This window comes from Alligator mississippiensis, chromosome 5 (genome assembly GCF_030867095.1).
Source record: "Alligator mississippiensis isolate rAllMis1 chromosome 5, rAllMis1, whole genome shotgun sequence".
NCBI lineage: Eukaryota > Metazoa > Chordata > Crocodylia > Alligatoridae > Alligator > Alligator mississippiensis.
Window position 1 is genome coordinate 115,800,994 of NC_081828.1, and position 15,608 is coordinate 115,816,601.

Genomic DNA, 15,608 nt, shown 5'->3' on the forward strand with positions numbered 1-15,608 from the left:
CTCTAGCCTTGAGTCACTGTCAAATTTCTCATTGAAAGTCACATTAATAGTGCAAAGAACTTTAACTTTCTGTTTTCCTGTGAAAATATCAGCTTGTTCTGTCCATGCAGAAGTTGCTCCAGAATAACCAGTGCCAGCTCCTGACCAAAGGCCTAAGTTTGAAGTTTTCTCTTTTGTAGGCTCTAGGGTCATCAATTCCCTGATGTGTCTAACTGTTTCTCTTTTCCTTAAACAAAGAAACTGAATGAGCATCCTCAGTATTGGGTTACTAAGAGGGTTAACCTTCAAGTGTAGCCATCATACATTTAATTCCCACAGGATATTTACTTTTTTACTTTTATGACCTTTTGATCACTTTGGCATACTTACACCTGACCAGATTCTACTTACTGGCTAAGTACAGACAGGCAAAAAACCTGAGGCTGAATTGATTCAGTCTTTGCAGGTTAGTCTAAGATACAGAGGTTAAATTGTGAAACAATTGGGCATACATTCACTTTTGATTCAGGAAATGCAGTCACATGCTGTCAGTGGCTCAGGCCAGAATCTGGGGGGTGCTACAGCACGGCTCTCTGGCACATAGCCAGCATGGGCTGTGTATTCACTTCCTCTTCCTGCTGCCCCCAAGGTCTCTGGAATTTGCAGTCTAGAATCACAAAAGCAGGACTTTGCAGGGTTGCTCATCACTTCTTCCTGCTTCCAAGTGCCTCTGGGATTTGTAGTCTACAGTTATAGCCAACAGTAACTTTCAGTAAGTTTTCAGCAGGGCAGGGAAGCTTTGTACTCAGGGGAAGGGGAATTAACCCCCCTTCCTGGCCTCAGACCCCAGCTGAGGTTTTCCCTGGGGGGGGGAGGGGGGAGGGCAGTCCCTACTGCTGCCCCATTCCCTCACCCCCCCAACCCTTCTCTGCTGAAGCAGATAGCATAGCCCAGTCCAGGGCTAGAAAGTGTGCTGGGATGCCAGGGAACTCTGATTTAACTTAAACCAGGAAGGGGCCTGGGACCAAAATTTCATAAACTGGTTTGACCCAAATCAGGTAAGTCTGATGTGAACAGGTTTATCTTAAACCAGTTTGGACCATTTACGTGCACTGAACTTCTGTTCCGTTATAGATTTAAACCAGTTTCTGATTACTTAAACTAGTTTACGTGTAACTTCTGTCCCTAGCCAATATGTATGGAATTAGGCTGTTACTGCTATACTTTGTCTAGTTCTGGTATCAACATTTATAAGAAAATGTTAACAAAATGCAAAGGTTCTGAAGAGACTATAAGAATAATCTGAACTGCTGCAAGTGTATTATAGGGAGTGACCAGAGAAGGATGGTGCATTTAGATTCAATAGAAGAAAGTGAAGAGGTAAACTGATCCTAGTCTAAAACTAATCATACAGGCAATGGATTGCTGATAGTGGACAAATTAAGACTAGGAAATAAAGCATGTCTATTTGTTAACAATGATGTTTGCCACTGGAACAACATGCATAAGAATGTGGATTATGGATCATTTGAACTCCTGCTATCAAGGCTTGGTATCTTTTAAAAGAAAATATATTCAAAACCTCAAACAAAGTAAGGGCTTAAATGTGAAAATGATTGATTGAGGTTCTTTGGTCTTTGTTATTCAGATAATATCACAGTTTCCTTTCACCTTTAAAAATCTCTTACTGTGAATGCTTAACTTTCTCCTTTTTTTTCTGTTTAATTTTTTTTTACTGGGAAATGTTTTCCTTAAATATTTTTCATGGGCTCATTAATTATTTTCTTACTGGCAGTTGAAGTATTCTTGTCCTCAGACATCCAGTTTTTCTTGATTCTCCTTTATGAAAAGAGGCATGGATCTGCTGGATAGCACAGGGTTTTGTAGACTTAAAACCGCATTTCCAGTACATCCTTCTATTCAAGATTACTGAGACTTTCACAATGACAATCTCTTTCAAATAGACAATCCTCTTCGCACAGGTTCTTTCCTCTCTCTTGCTTGAGTAATAAATGTAAAGCTTTCTAGGTCTTTCAGCTTATCCAGTAAAGTGAATGTTTACTAAAAGAAAAATACCCACCTCCAGGAGCATGAACAAGGCAATAGAGTGCACAACCTCCCACGTACACACACACACACAAACACACACACACACACACTTAGGCTCTGCTGAATATGCCCACTAAGCTTTGAGTTCACTGCCTGCTCATGTTGGCACTCCACATGAGCCATGAGCTGTAAGCTCTCTACCTAATCAGAGCAGGATCTGGCTGAAGCCCCTGCTGTTGCTTAGCTCCAGAGACCAGGGTGAACATAGCTTCTTTTTGCCTTTCCCCATTGAAGTCAGCAGCAGGGGAAAAGGGGATGAGCACTGGTGAGCATTCACCCCCTGGGCTCCAGAGAGCCATGAAAAATGGGGCTTCAGCCAGAGACTGTGCAGAGAGCTCACATATACCACAGTCAAAGTGTGTGTGGCGGGGGGGGGGTGGGGCACGTAACTGCACTGCCACACACCACCTGAATCTACCAGTTCACTGTGATGATATGACTGGGCTCTTTAGGAGTTTTTTTAGACTCTTGAATGTAATAATTATTTTGAACTTTTAAGGTGATACACTTCTCAGACTAAGACATATTTCTCTGCTGAATGTTCCTTAGTCACATAACTAATGTTCACTGTCTCTCATTTCAAAACCCAAGGTCAGATATTGACAAGAAGGCTTTTTATTTGTTGGTGTAGCAAATGCTTCATGGAATCTTGGCTCTTACTTGATGTAATTGAAGATATGGATCAACTAACTACCTAAATATGATTATACAAAATGGGTTTTTATTATTTACTGTCTGTGGCAAGAAATGTTGCTTTTTCATACAACCTGAGCAGTTTTTAAAGTGGCATGCTAAATTGTAAATTTATGAAATACAATTCAGCCAAATTATTTTTATAGCAAAAAAGCACTCATGAAATTTTTAGCAGCTTTTTGCCAAATTCAAATCTAGTTGAATTTTGATCCACCAAGTTATTCACCTCTTCAAACTCTAACACCCCATATTAAGGCTTTAGGACTGCTTAGGAAAAATAATTACATTGAAATAACCATGATCCATTCAGCCACTGAAATAACTGTAACCCATGCAACATAACCAAAGTGTATCTGAAACCATCAAAATTTCATTTTTAAATTGACGGTATCTAATTATTTATTAGTACTTTAAAACATGCTACCATTACACAATTATAAGCCCATATATATTCAAAATGGTGTAACATGCTGTCAACAACTGAGAACAAAGTCAGTCCCAAATTTGTCTAGTTAACCATGATGGCTAGAAAATAATATTTAGAGGTTTCCTTGTCAGAATTGGCTTGCAGGTAAAGTAGATATGTCTTAGAACAATTGTCTAGGGCAACAGCAAGGGTTAATTAATTTCTAAAAGCCTGTTTGTGGCAGTCTCCTTCGAGGCCCACTGTGTCTGATACAGGCTGGGAAATTGAAGACATGTACTACACTGTTCCATAGCAGAGATAAGGGACTCTGCAGGTCTCAGTGCCAAACTGCAGAGCCCTTGGGATTTCCAGTTTTGGTAGATGAGCCAAATTAGGAGGACACTGGAAATAACCAAATTAGGATGTGTGCATGTGATGGGTATATGAAACAAAGGAATATGCTGACAGGACAGAACATGGATAGGCTGATGATCACAGATAAATCAATGATGCCCAGAGCTGAAGAGTCATCAGGGAGAAGAAAGAATACAAAAGGAGTGATTTCAGAGCACAAAGAGTCCCCAAGAGTGGAACCCAAGGCCATCATGGAGAGAGGGCACACCACCACCCTGTCTTACCCACTCCACTGGGGAGGGTGGGCCTTGGCCTTTGACCTCCATGCTGCTGACTAATGTTCCCTCTACGGCATAGTGATCTATAAGCATGCCGCTTCAGTTCATGAGCAGGCTGCTTCAGTCCTGCCTCCCCTTCTCGCTAAGACTGGATCTGGCCTACACTAAGCCTAATGGACTAGAATCCTCATGTAATGGATCCTCATGCAATGGATTTTGCAATAATCCTCCAAGCACAAGACAGGGCTGGGGAGTGGAGCAGTTCCCCGGAGCCAGTAATGGGGACTTCCTGTTCATGATGCAGAAATCTTGTCATGGTTAGACAAAGTGCTTTGGGTAAATGTGATTTAATTTATCCAAAGTACCTTGTCTGCCTATGTCCTTAGACCAACACAGATGTAACCACCCCCAAACTACATCATGGTTAGGAATGATTCCTTGTGCCTGCTCCTTTCCCTCTGATGCAGACCCAGGTTCTGCACCATCCTGCTATGCCCTGTGCACCTTTCCCTGCTGCAGGTAACCAAAATGAATCCAACTGTGGTGCACTGGGCTATGTCAACACTGTCACTGGGAGAACAGTGTGCTGTCTGAAGAGGAGTGAAGTGTCAGGGTGCACTCTTGGCTGCCTTGAGCTGCTGCTGCCTGCAGCATTTAATTGGAGATCTGGGGAAGCCAAGCTCTGCATGTGCCCCTACTCCAGGAGTGAGGAGACACATGGACTCCGGGCTGGGAAGCAGAGCAGCTCTTTGGAGCCGGCAGAGCCCATGCCAGCCCCAGCTTCTGCCCCCACCCTGCCTCCAGGAGTGAGGAGGCACATGGCCTCAAGGCTGGAGAGCAGAGCAGGTCCCCAGCACCAGCAGAGCCTGTTGCCAGTCCCTAGCCTCAGCCCCAGCCTCCACCTCACCTTGCCCTACCACAACCCAGCTCCTCTCCAGGTGGGTTTGTGGCATTAATAAGTTAGTGCATGGCATGGTATTAAATTGTGCATGGCCTCACATGCACGCACTTTGGAGGGAACTCTGCTGCTGACATGACATTCAAGAGAGAACCTGAGTGAAACTTGTGTACTGGCCAGACATACCTTGATTCTGTTACAGCTCTAGGACTGGTAGATATAGAATTGCTTGTGTTATTCTTATCTGCTATCACTGTGTATCAATACAATTTGCCTTTTATCAAATGGAGAGGTCATAGTTGGTCTGAAGGTTTGGGTCCACCCGGAACAAGGTATCTTAAATAAATCCAGTGCTAACAAAACACACATACTTTTCTGGATACTTATTCCATGAGAACTGTCTCTAAATCTTTAAAAATAAATGAACTTCTCCAAGCAACTATTGAGGCCTTGTATTTTCCTAAGCCAGGTTTTGGAGAACAGTAGGAAAGACTTCCAGAGCCAAATTCTGATCTTACTGAAAACTCACATTTAGTGGAACAAGATATAACCCCTGCAGTGTAAGAAATTCCAGCAAAAGTTCTCTGTGCCACCAGTATGGAATTTAAACTTCTATATTTTAACAGAAAATGTTTAACAAGTCTCATCTGTTAGGAGAAGACATAAGCAGAAAAGTAGTTTCTAAGGTAGCCAGCACTTGGAGCATGTATTAATATTCAGGACAACACCTGTAGACCCCAGTTGAGATCAGGGCTTTATGGGTGTATGCTCATTCATGTTCTAATTAAAACATTCTAGCATTGCCTTACCATCTCATGTATTAAGCCCCCATGCGTTTCAAAATGGCTGTGGGGATGCTTTATTTAAACCTCATTGAATGAGCCTTAGATAAAGTGTCCCACAGCCATTTTGAAATGTGCAGGGGCTTAATACACATGATGGTGAGCTGCTTTAATTAGAGTGGCTGTCTGGAAACTGCTTTAATTAAAATGACCCCTTCCCCGCCGAGCACATGTATAGGCAGCCATATAGTTCCGAATATTGCACATGCACATATACTCACCAACATGCATACACCACAAAATACCTAAAGAGTTTAAGGTCTAAGAGAAAAGATAGGCAAAGGATATAAGAAAAAATGTATGTACTAATATTGGCATTTTACAGGTGAGGAACTGTGCAATGCAGAGAGTAAGTGTTTTACACTAAGTCTATTCGAGAGCCATGAACTGACCTTATCTTCTGAGTTACATTCCAATGTCTTGCTTATACCTTTCCTTTCATAAAATAATTTAACTGATCATCACCAGCCCCTTCAATTTTTTTTTTGAAACAAGGATGAAATCAGTACACACAGTTGTAATGTATTTGGCATGTATGCCATTAAAAGCAGGTGAACCTCCTGAATTGCCCAAACTCCTGTTGGCCAAAAATCAAAGTTAGGTGAATTCTTCATCTAAGAGTAAATGTAAGACTTAACTGGGAAGTCACATGCATGAAAATTTGCTGTCTTGTCCAACTCTGATTCCTGGGAATGCAGAAATAAAGTACAATCCAAAAGAGTCCCAGGGATTCCTGTCATCTATTTAATGCTTCATACTGCTTAGAGCATATTGAGCACATCTACATGTGCATTAATTTGCTGTTCCTAATAAGCATTAAATTTAGTACCTCTAATGTGAGGTACCAAATAAATGCACATTAGGTTGCCTAGTTTAATGTACATTAGCAAAATAGCACTTTTTTATGCAACACTTTTAATGCCCAGTAAAATAGGCTATTCCGCATTAAAGCACACGTGTGGACACGCCCACTGATGACATAATGGCCCAAAACTTCTTTCTTCTCTGGCAGCATCACATGAGTAATATAAGTCTGCATAACTATGTATGAATGAATGCTTGTGGTGACTTAGTAATGACCCAGCATCATTTACCACGTATGGGCATAACATTTCTACTGGGAAAATCATCCCTTTCCCAGTAGACAGTGCAAATGTTAATTTCTCCTGGGTGCAAACATGCTCCCTCCAGGAGAAAAATCTCTGATGTTAATGTGGAGGATCTCCCCTGTTTCAAGACAAACTTTACCACAAGAATGAATGCTTGTACACTGCCCTCCCTGTCTGGCTGGAGAGGGGTGCAGCAGGCCAATGCTCCCTGCTTCTTCCCCAGACTGGGAATTCCCAGTTTTGGAAATGAAGTAAGAGCTTTTCCCTGCTCCTTCAGTCATCTCACAGACCAGTCCAGGAGGGGAGGGGAGGGGAGGCAACCAGCTGCCACTTGTCCCCACTTCTTTCCTAAACTGGGAACTGCCAGTTGGGCGGCAGAGGTGATGACAGTGAAGGCAATAACTGGGCAAAGGGAGGCTGTCCTCAAGCCTGGTTCCTGGCCCCAGCTAGATTCCTCTTTCCAACCCCACCACCCAGCTGGATGGCAAAGGCAAGGATTACAAAGCTTGCTGAACCTGGAATTGGGTTGAGAAGGCTTTCTTACCCCAGTTCCTGGTCTGTCGGCTTTAAATGCTGCATGTGACATATTTCCAGCTGGAGCTAAGAAAGTTTTCTCCAGGGCAGGAAGGCAAAATTCCCCATGCTTTACCAGACTAGGCTTTATCCTGCTGTTCCACTCCCCTTCCATAGTGGTCTAATGCCCATTCCACAGACCTGATGCCCCTGGTCTGGGGAAGTGTGGAAAGCCTTTTCCTGCCACTCCATTTCCTCCACCCACTCCTGGGAATGGAAGGAATGGAGCAGCCACTGATCCTCATACCTTCCCTAGACTGATATCTAAGGAAGGCACAAAGAGAAGGGTGAATGGCTGTACTGCTTCCTTTATCAGAAACATTTCTGGAGTTGAAAATTTCTCAGAAAATTCTACTGCTAGATATGAACTGTTTGTGACCACTATCTAAACCCCATTAGGGAAAAACAGATATATCCATTCAACTGGTATTATCTTTGCTCCAGCCAAAACAGTTCTTTGCTCCAGTATGAAACAATTCAAACAGTGAGTATCTATTGCCAGTAGATCTTTTAAGGAAACAACATGTTCTCTTTGCCATAAACACAGTAGAAGACTGTAAAAGACACTGTGTGAGTGCCTTTACTCAGTAGGATTACTCTGAACTCTGCAATAATTAATCCAAATGCTACTTTTTAAAATAAGTGAACAGCCTGATGACATTTTAGATGACACTGAATATGTCACAGAATACTAAGATTCATAACTAACTAATGAAAACTTAATCTAGGTCACCCTTGCAATATTCAAAATTGTCCAGAAAAAGTTTCAGTAGGTATCAATTAGTAGAGAATTTTAGACAAAAGCTTACAATTAGACTGGGACAGCCAACTGTAATTACTTGTACTGTTTTTGTCACATGATAAAACAATATGTTTTAATCAAGAAGATGGTTCATGTTAGCCTTTTTTCGAAAATGTAAGTCCCGGAATCTTAAACTTGAACTGTTGCAGAATGTAACCTTTTAAAATTAATGCTTTTCTTTCTAATTTGATGAAGATGATATTCCCCCTGTGTCATATTATTCATCCCAAAACAAGCTTGTGGGTAATACAGAATTTGACAGTTCAAATGAAAAGTTTGTCCACATTTAAAAAAAATGGTATTCATTTATTAAAACTAAGTATGATGATGATTTACCATTTGAAGTGCTGAACAACATGTTCTTTTTGAAATAAGGAGAACAAAGACTTAGCCCCTTCCCAATTTTTAGTTTTCAAAAACTGTTGATTTGTCTTTTATTATTTTAATAGATTTTTTTTTTTAAATAATCATGGCATTTAGTGAGTTTGTTTTCTTATTGTAACAAACCAATTGTTTGCAAAAGTTTTCCAGGCAACTGTAATTCTACCATTTCCTAATTTTAATATTACATTTTGTAAGATGCTTAAGAGATTGCATGTAAAAAATGTTACATCCATGCTATATCAAAATATGCTTCCCTACATTGCACCAGTCATCTGCATACTAAATCGTGTATAATGATCCTGGACCAAAAAAAAGTGTCCATCATACACAACACTTTTTAATAATGTGTGCATTTATATGCCATCTCCATGTAAGGATAATTGGAAAGCAAGGGCTTCATTGTATGTAAGCCCCAGATTCAAGAGGTAGAATCTCTTGGACATGTAACATATTAATAAACCTTTCATTGTTTGAAACCCATAAATAACTGGCACAAGTCTACACCAGATTATTTCATGTTGGGCTTCTGACTGATGGGCTGTGATATCATGACAGCTGAGGTCACGGGCCTGGTGATATATGTTATATAGCAGTACTAAATTAAGTCAGATGATTCATAGTGCAATTGACATCATCCTGCAAATAGGTAGAGGAGCCATCAAGAAGGTAAAACTAATGAATTTTAGATATTAATTATAGACTGGCTAAAAGAAGGCCAGGGGAGAGCCCATCAAGGCTTTTATTTTAAACCAATCTTTGTAAGTTAAATATCTCCTGCCAATCTGTACTAAACTGCAGCTGTGCTCCAATGACTTGATGCAATACCCTGAGTGATCAGGTGGTAGAAAGTTAAGGCAGAATATTTACTAGCTAAGATTCTAATGTTCTAGTAATTCCAGAATGCCTTTGGTACAGGAGTTGTGTCTATATTCTTTTTCCCTTCTGCGCTAGGCATCTTGGAGTCAAAGAAAGATTTCTCACAAAGGATTAATGTTGTATTGTGGAAAACATGTTATTAATGCTGTAGGAGGGGCCTCAGGCACAAGACACCTACTGTGCAACACAGCATCCAAAAAAGCCCTTCCCAGCCTGCCTACCCTGGTTGCAAATCAAAATAACAGCCAGGCCAGCAAGGAATAGGGAACAGCTGGGGGAATGCAGCACCCAATAGCCACAAGACAATCCCAGGTGGCAGGCAGATATCCCATATTGGCTGGCTGAGTCATGTGTATCACATTTAAAGCTGTCAGAGGTAGCAGGCAAGGGGGAACCACCAGAGAAGCTCCGGAGGAGTGGAGGCATGCTAGAAACCCTCCTTCACCGGACAGGAGAGGCAACAAACAGCAGGCTGCAAGCAACTTGGCCTGAGGGACATGAGTAGCTGAGCTGGCCCCAGCTGGGAAGCTGGACAGAACTCGGGGAACCAGGAGGAGAATAGCCAGGGCCATGGAACAAGGCTTGGGAAGAAGCAGGCGGAGGAAAAGGCCAGTGGCAGCAGGACCCCTCAGGCTTCCAGAACAGCTACTATACTGGTTGGACTGTCTCACTGACTCCCTGGCCAAGGCAAGCCCAAATTTAGTTTTTGTTTGGATTAGTGACCCTTAAAGGGGCAACATTTGGAATGGGGTCCAGCATTCCTTAAAGGGACAATGCCAGAGGCAAGGGGGAAAGGGAACTCAAAGAGGCTATAGTAAGAGGCTACTATGGAACATCTCATCTGAAGGGCTGTGGGAGGGAGGAAGGGGAGAAGGAGCCCCACAAAGACATCTAGCAGGACTCTCCTTAACCCATGTGATGGACTACCTTAAAGACCAGGTACTTTGTCATTCACCCATTGTATCACTCAAGACCAAGGCATTGCAGGTGAACCCAGAGGTAATGGGAACTGAGAGTGGGGCTGTCTGTTCATACTTCTGCCACCCGAGAGCCCTAGCCCTCACCCTGGCTACAAATCCTTATAAGAACAGTACTTCTGGCTGCTCTTTACTGCCAGTTACTGCTGAAGGCAGTATGAACTAGTTACTTCACAGTAATTACTTAAGCCTAAATTGTACCTTTTTATGTTTCTTTTCAGGAAAACGTGGGTAAATAAGCCTCTCTCCCCACTACTTAGTCAAGGCAGGCTTTTCTACCTCTTGGATCTGGAGATTGCATGCAATGAAGCAATTACTTTCCACTTATCTCCACAGGCAAATGGCATGTAAGTGCTAGTGAAAGTATATTCTGTACACGAATTGCAGTGCCACAGTTTATGTCTGCAAAGTCTCTTCTGTTAGAGATGTCATGTAACCCATACTCTACTGCTCTGCAGGTCGGGGGTATCTGATTTCAGCTATAGATCTTTAATCTCAACCAGCCATGCCTGCTCAGTGTGCTGGCTTGATTTCTATGGAATGGGGCCAAATCTCTGCCCATTATCCTATCTGTATCTCTGCCCACTCAATGACTAGCTTTTCAAGGAGCAGAGAAAGTGCCAGACATACTTGCTTAAGCCTCTGTACCTTCTGAAGGCATGCAAGGAGGCAGGGTTAGGGAATCTTGTATCCTTGTGTGTAAGAGGACTCCATATAATTTAGCTTATTCCTGCATGCTGACAGGGCTTAGGTTGTGATCTAATGCCAAATACTGTATATACTAGAATCCAAGATGAGTTCCACCCCCCCTCCCCAGCCCTAGTCATCATAAGAGGAGGAAAAACCCTGTCTTGGACAGGCAGCAACTTAGCTCCAACTTTGTCCTAGGCTCAGGGCTGAAGCTGAAGCTAAGCCACCACATGTCCAGGCCAGAATGCTTCATTCAGCAGGGGAGGAACACCTGGTCTTAAGGAGTGTGCGGGAGACCGTGGGGTGGGGCATAACCTGCAGCCTTCCTCCCCACCACTTGCCCCCTGTAGCTATGCCAGCCCCTACTCCCAAATTTATTACAACCTTCTATTAATTGGGTTCTGTAATTTTCCATGTCTAGAATCTATTTATTGGGGGTCATCTTAAATTCCAGTAAATACCGGTAAATGTGGAAATCAGAACCCGATTGCTTTCTAATTACTTCGAAGATTGCACTGGGCCACTTAAATTTAAGGAAAGCACAAAGAATAATTTGGGTTGCTGTACTGAGACTTCTAGAAAACATACTTTGCAATTACTCTAGAAGGTGGTTTTTTTATACAGGAAAACATGGACAAATAGATCCTAATGTAGGCATTATTGGAAGTCAAACTCCGGGGTATGAAAGAGAAATTCCACCAGGCCAGACACAATGGTACTTACTTCAGTTCACTCCTCTCCAGCAAACACTCATATATTGATCTGACCAGTTAGGGTTTAGTCTTGTTCAGATGAATCTACATAGCATCACTGTTAGCAAGTCACTGCCATGCCATTTTACTGTTCTCCATCCTAGACAAAGATGGGCTGGGTTTTTTTCAGTATTTCAGCCAAGCTCCCAAGTGGTTCAGCCACCATTCCAGCTCCCAAGCTGCCCCATGTTCTGCTCCAGGGCCAGTTCTGAGGTTGCTGCCTTTAGCCTGATGCTCTGGCATCCACTTCAGCTCTGGCCTTCTGCACCAGTTCTCCTCTCTTGTCCAGCTGATCCTCTTCTGAGATGTAGAGATTATGGAAACTTTTACTGGTTAGAGGTCAACTTCATTTGAATTGCAGTACTATGATACTATACAAGCCAGAATGATTTCATGTCAGTATTTTAGGACCTTGTCTGGCAGTCATGCTAGATAGACTTTGCTCAAATACTTTATTTCCATTGACTTCTATGTCCATATTTTGTTCCCTTTTGGGTCCTACTGTGACACAATCTCCTTGACCCTTTTAACTGTGGTGTCCTGTCATTCAGCAGACTAGTGGGAGTATATGGGCGGAGTCCCCAGTTCATATATTTTGAATTTGGCTTTTTTCATCAATACTGTAAGAAGTTTAAGGGAGAAAACTGATTAATAGCCTGTTTTTTGGCCCGTGCTATTGCTAGGAACACTGAATCTGCTGCTGGGTAACATCTTTCCAATTTGCAAACTGATGGCTTTTTTTTGTTAGCATTTCTTTAAAAAAGTAAAAAAATGCTGATGACTCAGTTTTTCACATGACAGTGACTTTTCCTTGGTGCCTTTCACTGCTGCCTATCTAAACTATATTCATTTCAAAGTTTCAGCATGTACAATTAATTTGGGCAGGGACTTGCACTGTGAAATCCCTTTTATGGTATTTGAAACATTCAAAAGTATTTTAAAATGGATAACAGCCCCTTGCCTGCACACTAGCTTGTCATCATCTGGGTGCTTATGTGAAGAAAGAAATGAGGAAATTCTTGCATTGGACGTAACAGTTACTGTCAGCTGTGCATACAGATACAACAGTAATGAGATATCTAAGTACCCCAGGCCCACTGAATTAACTATGAATTTATGAATAATGTTAAAATTTTTGTTACTCAGACTTCAAAACTTCTTTCTTTCTGGACAGCAGTGTGCTCTGAAGAAGACAGTCCACCAAATGGCAGACATGCTACATTCCCCCTTGTTTAAAGATGACATGCCCACTTAGGACTTGTCTATACTGTTGCAGTGGGAGTGGGGGGCTTGACCCTCTTTCCTGAGTCTGTAGCCATGCTCCAAGCAGAAATAAATCAGTGAAGCTGCTCTCAACTCTTTACTCTGAACTCACTCTCAAATTCTCTGTCTCTTCACAGGGTTCCAAATGACATTATGAAATGCATTTGTTATATTAATTTCATTATCCCACAGTGCAAGTAAAGTTTTCATGCTCCCAGCGCCCTCCCACCCAAGACTGAAATTTTGTTCTGGTTATCTTTGTTCAAGCCCTGCATGGGCTTTTGTCTGACCACATACGTCAGTGTGAATTTGATACTATGGCAGTCACACTGCGATGTTCATAGATGTATGCGCACAGACAGTATGCATAAGGCAATGCACACTTATAAGATAGAACATTTTGTGCTCCATTCAGTTAAGCAGAGCTCAGCCATCAGCATCTGGGTTCATGGGTGTTCCAGTTCCAAGAATCTGGCGCCAATCTGTAACAAATTTCCTGTGCTACAGTTGTAGGTCCAGACATCACTGCCATCAGCTAGACCACACATCAGCAAAGTGGATAGAATTCAGGACCACCAGTTTCCAAAAGGAAACCTTCTGCCACTTGAACTAAAAGAGAAAGATTGCGCATTAAAACTGTGCAAATAATTAACTTTTTGTTTCACTGACCAATCCTTAAAAAAAAATAAAATAATTCGTGTCATCCTGAAACTAATTACTTTTGGGTTTCCTAGTAGGGGAAAAAAATGGTTCAGGTTGGCTGAAATGTAACATTTTGTTTTTCCATTTTCATTAAATAACTGTAGAGAAATTATGTCTTGAAACACTATTTGAAAAGGAAAAATTGAAAAGTTTTGATTTAAAAAAAATTAATTTCCTTTTTTTTTTTCCTTTTAATGATACTTATTTTAAATTTTCTTTCCTAGGGAATAAACTATTCCTCTCAGAATCTCAGTGCTTCCACTCAGCTCTAGTATCAATTTCAATCTTCTTTATTAGCCAACCACACTTGTGGTTGACAGAAATTCAAAGGCTAAATCCTGGTCCTTTTCTTAGCTTGAATAAACAAGTTAAAATTTCTCCAACTCAGGAGCCGTACTAAGAACACCTACAAAGTAATTGTTATTGCAGGTGCTTCCCAGTCTGTTGTGAAAAATCCAGCCCTCCGATCAACACCAAGGTGGTGAAAGCAGGCCCAACCCTTGACGTCCTGATCAGCAAAGGGATAAGCAGGCAGGAAAAGCTGGACGCTCCACCTTCTGGGAACTCTGGTTGACTAGAGCTGGCAGGAAACCTTGCCCATACTCCCTGCTACAAGAAAGGTTGTGTTCATCTGTGGCTGTTGCAGAGACATAGTAGGAAAAGACTTGGAATTTTAGGCTTGGAGATAGGAGCCCTCTGCCAGGCTGCAACAGGACCTGTAAGCCTGCGCTACACGTGAGAATTGCCTGAAGCCCAAAGTGAAGAAAACCCCTGATAAAAAACTTATGCATGGGTGGGGACAAAAGGAGAGCCTGGGAGCTGTTTTCTTGCTGTTAAAGGACAACTGGTGCTGACACAAGCTGGCAAATTAAGTTACTGTTAATAAAAATGAATTGCTGCCTGGGATGAGAACTATCTGTAGGATTTCTGTCTCAGTGCAAGAAGTTTAGAATGACTGACTAGAATGAAGGTCCACACTGTAACTGTTTATGGAGTTAGACAGGTCTGTGCAATCAGTAATGAAGCTAGCCAAAACCCAAGCTTATTCCTCTTTAACCTTTAGATTTTCCTGCTGCAGACCCACTGTATGGACCACTCACTCTGAAGTGTGGTTTTCTGCACTGTCTTCCCAGATCCTGATCCTCCTCACACTAGTTCAGTTGCATTCAGGTGTTCTGCAACCCTTGGTTGGTTGGTAAATTAGGTCCTAAATAAGGCTCCCAGTTCCCTTCTATGACCTGGAGCGGCTGTCCTGGTCATCAAGTCATATGATACAACTTACCCAAAAAGCAACTTCACCGTGCTGAAAATTATATTAAAAATCCTGATATCATTAAGCTTGACAGGCTCTTAAAACATGCTAGTAGCTTGAAGGAATTTGTGACTCTAAAAAGAAGGAATTTTTCAGGGTTTGTGCTACATGCAGATTTGTTGCGATACAAACTTTGAGAAACCCGGGCCAGAATTTATATTAATGTTCTAATACGTAGTTATTAAACAATGGCCAACACATGTTCTAAACATATTACAAACTTCAGTATTATATATTAGAGATGACTGTAAATCATGGCTATAACAATCAACTGACCTGCTATGCTCTGTAATAATAACATTTTTATTGAAAGATGTACAAATTGTATTAACCCTGATGACAGTGTTTGTAAATGGAACTTTAATACAAAGTATGACAAAAAAGGTGTTTTGGAGTCATGAGAACAATGTCACAGGTCATGGAAAGTCCGGTGGAGGCAGGATATCTGAGTCATGTTTTATAGTCACTAACTTATTCCTGTAGAGTCTGACCTTACAAACAAAAAAAGTTGGATTCCTTGGGAAGCTCAGTGACAGATTGGTTAAGGCATCTTGTTAAGGATGCAGCGGTATGAGTTCATACTTGGCTCTGGACACATGTCAAAAGCCA

At 41.7% G+C, this 15,608-nt stretch overlaps 1 long non-coding RNA gene across 1 annotated transcript; it reads left to right on the forward strand.

Moving 5' to 3' along the window:
* Positions 1-803: 803 nt before the first annotated feature.
* LOC132250655 (uncharacterized) lies at positions 804-15,373 on the forward strand. Its single transcript, XR_009462258.1, has 3 exons — positions 804-1,037; positions 10,502-10,627; positions 14,117-15,373. It is a non-coding gene; the product is annotated as an uncharacterized LOC132250655 (long non-coding RNA).
* The last annotated feature ends 235 nt before the right edge of the window (positions 15,374-15,608 follow it).